Source organism: Leptonychotes weddellii, chromosome 9 (assembly GCF_054177405.1).
Source record: "Leptonychotes weddellii isolate Sample4059 chromosome 9, ASM5417740v2, whole genome shotgun sequence".
NCBI lineage: Eukaryota > Metazoa > Chordata > Mammalia > Carnivora > Phocidae > Leptonychotes > Leptonychotes weddellii.
Genome location: NC_138377.1, coordinates 18849422 through 18857378, shown reverse-complemented (window position 1 = coordinate 18857378; position 7957 = coordinate 18849422). Strand labels below are relative to the sequence as shown.

General features: G+C 40.9%; 1 protein-coding gene across 6 annotated transcripts in view; it reads right to left on the bottom strand.

Annotated features, from left to right (window-relative positions):
* Positions 1-7957, bottom strand: part of STON2 (stonin 2) — a 132735-nt gene that overhangs the window by 22013 nt on the left and 102765 nt on the right. The gene's annotated exons all lie outside the window — the stretch shown is intronic.

Sequence of the window (7957 nt, the reverse complement as noted above, 5' to 3'; positions counted from 1 at the left end):
AAAATGGATGAAAGACCTACATGTGAGAAAGGAATCTATCAAAATCCTTGAGGAGAACACAGGCAGCAACCTCTTTGACCTTGGCAACAGCAACTTCTTGCTAGACACATCTCCAAAGGCAAGGGAAACAAAGGCAAAAATGAACTATTGGGACTTCATCAAGATAAAAAGCTTTTACATAGCAAAGGAAACAGTAGACAAAACCAAAAAACAACCCACAGAATGGGAGAAGGTATTTGCAAATGACATATCAGATAAAGGGCTAGTATCCACAATCTATAAAGAACTTATCAAACTCAACACCCAAAGAACAAATAATCCAACCAAGAAATGGGCAGAAGACATGAATAGGCATTTCTCCAAGGAAGACAACCAAATGGCCAACAGACACATGAAAAAATGCTCAACATTACTTGGCATCAGGGAAAGACAAATCAAAACCACAATGAGATACCACTTCACACCAATCAGAATGGCTAAAATTAACAAGTCAGGAAACGACAGATGTTGGCGAGGATGCAGAGAAAGGGGAACCCTCTTACACTGTTTGGTGGGAATGCAAGCTGGTGCAGCCACTCTGAAAAACAGTATGGAAGTTCCTCAAAAAATAGAAAATAGAGCTACCCTATGACCCAAGAATTGCACTACTAGATATTTACCCCAAAGATACAAACTTAGTGATCCAAAGGGGCATCTGCACCCCAATGTTTATAGCAGCAATGTCCACAATAGCCAAATTATGGAAAGAACCCAGATGTCCACCGACAGATGAATGGATAAAGAAGATGTGATATATATATATACAATGGAATACAACTCAGCCATCAAAAAAAAAAAGAAATCTTGCCATTTGCAATGGTGTGGATGGAACTAAAGGGTATTATGCTAAGCGAAATAAGTCAGAGAAAGACAATTATCATGTGATAATGGAATAAATAATTCCACATATGATCTCACTCATATGTGGAATTTAAGAAACAAAACAGAGGATCATAGGGTAAGAGAGGAAAAAACAAAACAAGACGAAACCAGAGAGGGAGACAAACCATAAGAGACTCAGGAAACAAACTGAGGGTTACTGGAGGGGAGGGAAGCAGGGGGACGGGGTAACTGGGTGATGGACATTAAGGAGGGCACGTGATGTAATGAGCACTGGGTGTTATATCAGACTGATGAATCACTGACTTCTACCTCTGAAACCTCTACCTCTGTATTGCACGATATGTTAATTAACTGAATTTAAATTAAAAAAGTGAAAAGAAAAAAAAAAGAAATGGAGGATTCTTTCAATGTTAGACCACAATCTATTTTAAGTTCCCCAAAGATTAAATTAAATGATTACAATGGTAGTCAAAGTCACTAATCTGAAGAAGTCGTCAGAACTATGGGGGAAGATTAAGTTTCTATGATATTTTGAATACAGCAGATACTCTGTCATCTTCTTTCCCCATTTGTTAACCTAATGTGTGCATTCAATGACAAATGCAAAAAACTTACTGAGAGCTATTCATTGGAAGTTATTTTCAGTGGCAAGAACACATATTCTGAGATTATTGCAGTTTTCTCAAGATGAGACCACAGTCACTGTTACACAAGAGCATATACTGAAAGCCTCAGATGCAGAGCAGGCCCTTACATATTTGTGGATCGATCTATAGAGTAAAAAGAGGCACATGGAATTTTCGGGCTTGAAGAGATTTTAGAAATAATGAAACTTGACCCCTTCATTTTGCTGAGAAGACCAAGGCTCAGGAAGTTTAAGTGGACTGCCCAAGGTGACATTTAAAAAGTCCTACTTTTGGGCACCTGGGTGGCTCAGTTGGTTAAGCGACTGCCTTTGGCTCAGGTCATGATTCTGGGATCAAGTCCCACATTGGACTCCCCCTGCTCCGTGGGGAGCCTGCTTCTCCCTCTCCCGCTGGCCACCATTGCCCCTGCTTGTGATCTCTCTGTCAAATAAATAAATAAAATCTTAGAAACAAAAAAAGTCCTACTTTTCACTAACTCTGGTATTTTCTTAATGCTTGTTTGTTAAGCTAAAATCCTATTGCCTTTGAGATTGGCAAGAGTTACCTTGACCCACAGCTTTTCAGGAGCATTGTTCAGTAGGGGAAAAGAAATTAAAACAAGGATTTACATCCATTTATACAAAGAAGCCTTTGGGCATAAGGTCAGGTGATGTCATCCCCTGATGTGTGAATGTGTAAGGGTGAGAGAAAAGTCATTCGTCTGAGCTTTATCAAGGGAGCTTCTAACTGGGATAAAAAAAAAGCTGAGACCTGCTTAGTCATCACAATACACTGATAAAGAGAGCCAGAGGGTTTGAGTCTATTCATCTGTACTTAGCATTCTCCGGGAGATAGGATGGATGCACTGATGCTGGTCAGAGATATCCTCAAAGTAAAGAAGCCGATTCATAGAACTACCACTTAACTATTTGACCAAATCCATAGCAGGAGCATTTGACATTACATTCTAGTTTCTATTTGCTTAAGAGGACCTAGGAAGCAGTATTGAGTTGCCCTGCCAACTCCCTCCCTGTTTATCAAGATGAGCTAACCCAACACATTTTATCTCCTTTTTGCTCAGAAAAGCAAGCATTAGACTTTAAGTTTGATGAATGTTCCAGGAACTTGTGTGTTCCTGATGAATCTGTTCTCTCTGGTTCTAAACCTTTGCTTCTGTTTTGCCCCTGCTCACTTTGCCAGTACTCAATCTTTGGATCCCTGCTTTTGGCTTCTTCCTCTAAGAACTAAACCTCCACTCAACTGGCTTACTGGTTCCCTGGCTTACTATGCCTTTCTGATATCACCTCCTCATGTTGTCTTAGATGAAGACGCTATTCTTCAACTCCCACCAGGGCAGAGATCTTATTGTAACACCTTGCTGTTGTCTGAGGGAACCACGTCCAGTTCCCCAGCAGAGGTCATAGGCAGGGAGCAGGGATAGATTCCAATATCTATAACAAACTGAAAAATCAACATTCCATTTTATAAATTAATCTCAACGTTTTATACATTAGGGTATATCAAAGACTTAACTAGTAATAAGGCCTGCTGAGAAACTTACCTGTGTTTTATGTATTTGTTATTGTCACAGCAAAAAGCCCCTGTATTTCCCTCTCATCCTTGACCATTTGAGCACACCAAAGAGGGGTGAACAAAAAGGGCTTTCTAGGGTGTAAGCCTTTTTGGATGGGCAATGAAGCTCTGCTTAATGGACCATAACATTCTTCTATGATGTCCTAAATAGACATTTTCCCAAGACAAATGGCCAACAGAGGGGTGCCTGGGTAGCTCAGTCGGTTAAGCATCTGACTTTGGCTCAGGTCATGACCTCGGAGTCCTGGGATCGAGCCCTGCCTGGGGTGCCCCACTCAGTGGGGAATCTGCTTGAGATTCTCCCTCTCCCTCTGCCCCTCCCTCCACTTGTGCTCTTTCTCTCTCAAATAAATAAAATCTTTTAAAAAATGGCCAACAGACATATGAAAAGATATTCAACATCACTAATCAACAGGAAAATGCAAATAAAAACCACAATGAGATAGCTATCACCTTACACCAGTCAGAATGGCTAAAATAAAAAAGACAAGTAATAAGTGTTGGCAAGGATGTGGAGAAAAAGCAACCTTTGTGCACTGCTGGTAGGAATGTAAAGTGGGACAGCCAATGTGGGAAACAGTAAGGAGGTTCCTCAAAAAATTAAAAATAGAACTACCATATGATCCATTAATTCCACTACTAGGTATTTACCAAAAGAAAATGAAAACACTAATTTGAAAAGATACATACACCGCTATGTTTATTGTAGCATTATTTACAATAGCTGAGATATGGAAGCAACCTAAGGGGTCTATAGATAGATGAAGGGATCAGGAAGATATGACACACACACACACACACACACACACACTGGAATATTATGCAGCCATAAAAAAAGATGAGGTCATGTCATTTGCAATAACATGGATGGACCTAGAGGGTATTATGGTAGTGAAGTAAGTAGGTTGAGAAAGACAAATACCATATGATTTCACTCATATGTGGAATTAAAAAACATGAAGAAACAAAAACAGAATGACACCTATAAATACAGGGAACAAACTGATAGTTGCTAGAGGGAAAGGGGTGGGGGGATGGGCAAAATGAATAAAGGGGAGTGAGAGACACAGGCTTCCAGTTATGGAATGAATACATCACAAGAATAAAAGACACAGCATAGAGAATATATAGTCAATGGTATTGTAGTAGCATTGTATGGGGACAGATGGTAGCTACACTCGCAGGGAGCACAGCATAAGGCATAAAGAACCTGAATCACTATGTTCTGCACCTGAAACTAATGTAACATTGTGTGTCAACTATACTCAAATAGAAATTCAAAAAAACAACTCATCTCTGGTGAAAGGAGAAGTGGAAAAGGTTCTTTTGGTTCAGGAGCTTAAAAGAGAAGGAGAAGCATTCAGAAGTTACTGTAAGGGAGAACGTATGGGAGGGGAAAAGAGGGTCTCCATCCTGACTCTGAGTTGAGCAGAGTTTTTATACCCAGGAAGTGCCAGAGGTGGGGACCAGGACAAGGACCATCTGGACAAGGACCAGGACAGGTGACTCATCAGGCCCGCCTGTCCCTCTGCCACAGTGGAAGTCTCACCCATGTGTGCCCCCCTAACCTTACTCACTATTCTTCTGGCTACCACATGAGGAAACAGCCCAGCAACAACCCCTTTGAGCCTTAGTGACAGGAACTGCTACTTCTCCAAGGCTGACTCTGTAAATTCAGCAGGGGGCTTGTGATAAGGGCAAAGAAACAGAGCTGGGGGCTCTCACACAGTATTACATAGGCTTGGGTACATGTCTTTTGGGGATAAGGAGAAGAGCGGGCATTCGGACTGAGTCTGTATCAAGCCTATCTTCTATGTGTGAACTGCTAGGCTATAATATAGCTTCCAGGAGAAATTCAAAAGGTCTCTTGGTGGCAGGGGTACCATCAGCTGGTCTAAGATCATCCATACAAAGGTTAAGGGCAATTTCCACTAGCTGAAAAGATCTCTATAAATGATTCCCTTTCACCTATATTGCCCAAAGCTCATTACTTTATTTTATATGGACTTTCCAGCAATGACAATAACAAAACAACCAACAGTTCCTGTATGAAACAAGCTACTTCTTTTCAATTAAATTTGGAGTTGGTAATTTGTTTTCATTTCAGTACTTATCCAGCTCCTGTTTAGTTACCAAGATCAAAGGAGACTTTCCTTCTTTCTTTCTTTCTTTCTTTCTTTCTTTCTTTCTTTCTTCCTTTCTCCCTTTCTCCCTTTCTCCCTTTCTCCCTTTCTCCCTTCCTCCCTTCCTCCCTTCCTCCCTTCCTCCCTTCTTTCTTTCTTTCTTTCTTTCTTTCTTTCTTTCTTTCTTTAGAGAAAGCATGAGCACATGCACACACAGGGTGGGAGGAAGAACAAGGGGAGAGGGGAGAGAATTTTAAGCAGCTCCATGCTCAGTGTGGAGCCTGACACAGGGCTCGATCTCAGGAGATCATGAGATCTGAGATCATGACCTGAGCCAAAATCAAGAGTCGGATACTTAACCTACTGAGCCATCAAGGTAGCCCAAGAGACATTCTTATACAGACTGATGGTAGATGAAATTTATAAACTGTCAACACATCAAGTTAAGATAATTTCTTAGAAAAATAGGACAGCAACTAATTTCTAGCACGACAATAGATTTATTCTTGCAGGTAGAGATGATTTGTCTTTCTGAACACCTCAAATTTTTCAGAAGCCCTCATGAGGTAGATAATCTGCAGGCAAACAGTGAAATGCTATTTCCAGATGGTTCACCCACTCGGTACTTTTCCTGACTTGGTATAGCATCCACACTGTCTAGCATATATACACCAGCGTCTCCTGGGTGGACACAAGACTCCTAAGGGAAAGGCTAGTTTAAAAGTGGTTTGAAGTAACGACAGATTAAATTCCTGGCTTCGTGCTGGTCTCTACTGCCTGTTTTGTGTCACTGTAGGCAAGAGAGGGTAAAGCTTGGGCCCTGGAGTCTGGTCAACCTGGCTCTGCCATTAGAAAACTATGAGCTCTTGGGCACCCTACTTCACCCTCTCTAAACCTCAGGATTTCTCAACTGTCAAGGCAAATAACATAAAGTCGTGAGGGTAGATGGGATCATTAATGGACACTGAATTTAACTGGCCCACAGCTCAATAAATGTTAGCTATCACAATAAAAAATATGTAAACATTATTTCAGAGTTCTCAAGGAAGCAAAAAAGAGAGGGGGAAGAAAGAGAGAGAGAGAATGCCTTTGAAGTTGTATTATTAATCTGATGAGGATTGAAGGACATATTGAAGAGGGAAAGGAGGAAGAAAAATGGAAGGAAGGGAAAGAGGGATGGAGAAGGAGAGAGGACTGTCTCAGATTATGATTCCATGAGTCCAAATCTTTCCATAATTATTGCATAGATAAATCCCCAAGCCTTTCTATTGCATAGATAAATCCCCAAGACAAGAGATAGGAGGGTCTGCATTCACAACGTCATTGTGACTACAACAAAGCAGCACTAGTCTATCACGTAAGAGAAGTGTTAAGTCTTTTTTTTTTTTTTTTTAAAGATTTTATTTATTTGACAGAGAGAGACACAGTGAGAGAGGGAACACAAGCAGGGGGAGTGGGAGAGGGAGAAGCAGGCTTCCTGCTGAGCAGGGAGCCCGATGCGGGGCTCGATCCCAGGACCCTGGGATCATGACCTGAGCTGAAGGCAGATGCTTAACGACTGAGCCACCCAGGCGCCCCGAGAAGTGTTAAGTCTTGAGTACACTCTGCTCAAGACAGAACATCCAACTTTCTATTATCCCTCTGGTACTAAGAATTGCCTATGGAATTGTTGGGCAGGTCTAAGATGTTTTCATATTCCAGATAAGTAGTCCCCAAAGTGGGGGAATGCACCCAAAGATGTACACGGAATGATCCACTGGGGTGTGGGAAGAAAATATCAGAGCTTCTAATTTTGTTTACTTTTTAACCCATCCTTTAAACATTTCTAATGTTTGTCTACATGTTATAAAACATTTACTAAAATACCTAGTATGTTTGTAATTTATAAATAATAATATTATACACAGATACACACACACACATTAGAGACTCATGATCAAGTCTTTGGAGAAACGTGACCAAACATTTGGAGAAAACTGATATAGTACATTAGGCATGTTTCAAATACTTAGCATGACTTCACATATACAAAAAGATATCACCTCTTCCCTGTTCTTTGTAAAAGTGGGCTATTGTAACCAGAAAAATGGTCTTGGTTGTCAGTCCAAAGGGAGAAGTATCTTGCTAAATAAGAAGAATCTATTATTCCCTTAAACTCTCCTATAATTTGGGCAGTAATTCAATCCTAAATGCCCCAGCTCCCCTGTGATCATGCTAATGACCTCAGGCTTTCCCTGTTGCCTAGAACCTAGCTAAATATGACTTCATCACCACTCCTCCTTGTTTTCTGGAGAGTTTTAAGAACAGTCTTCCAATTCTGCAGAAATTATGAAATTAACCTAAATAAATGTCGGAGTTCCCGCCAGGGTCAAGAACTGGCATGACCTCAGTATCAGACCACCAGTCTTATCTCCCTTTCTGGTTTATCCTCTTGGTGCCCAGTTGGCGCGAGCCAAGCTACTCATGCTGTTTGACAAGGGCCAAGTATGGGGGACGATCCTGAAAACAGGAGACTCCACAGCTGGCTCCTGCTCTTCTCTTTCATTTTGTTTATGGCAATCTTTATAATTGTGGGAATATTTCTGGGGTTTCATGATAAAGTGACTACTCATCTTAGTTACGCCTATCTAAGCAATCATAATGAAACTAATTCCACGAAGAATTAGTTTCTATAGAACAAAATAACCAGACGGTCACGCTCTGTCTAGCACCTTTCTCTTTGCGTACTGTTTT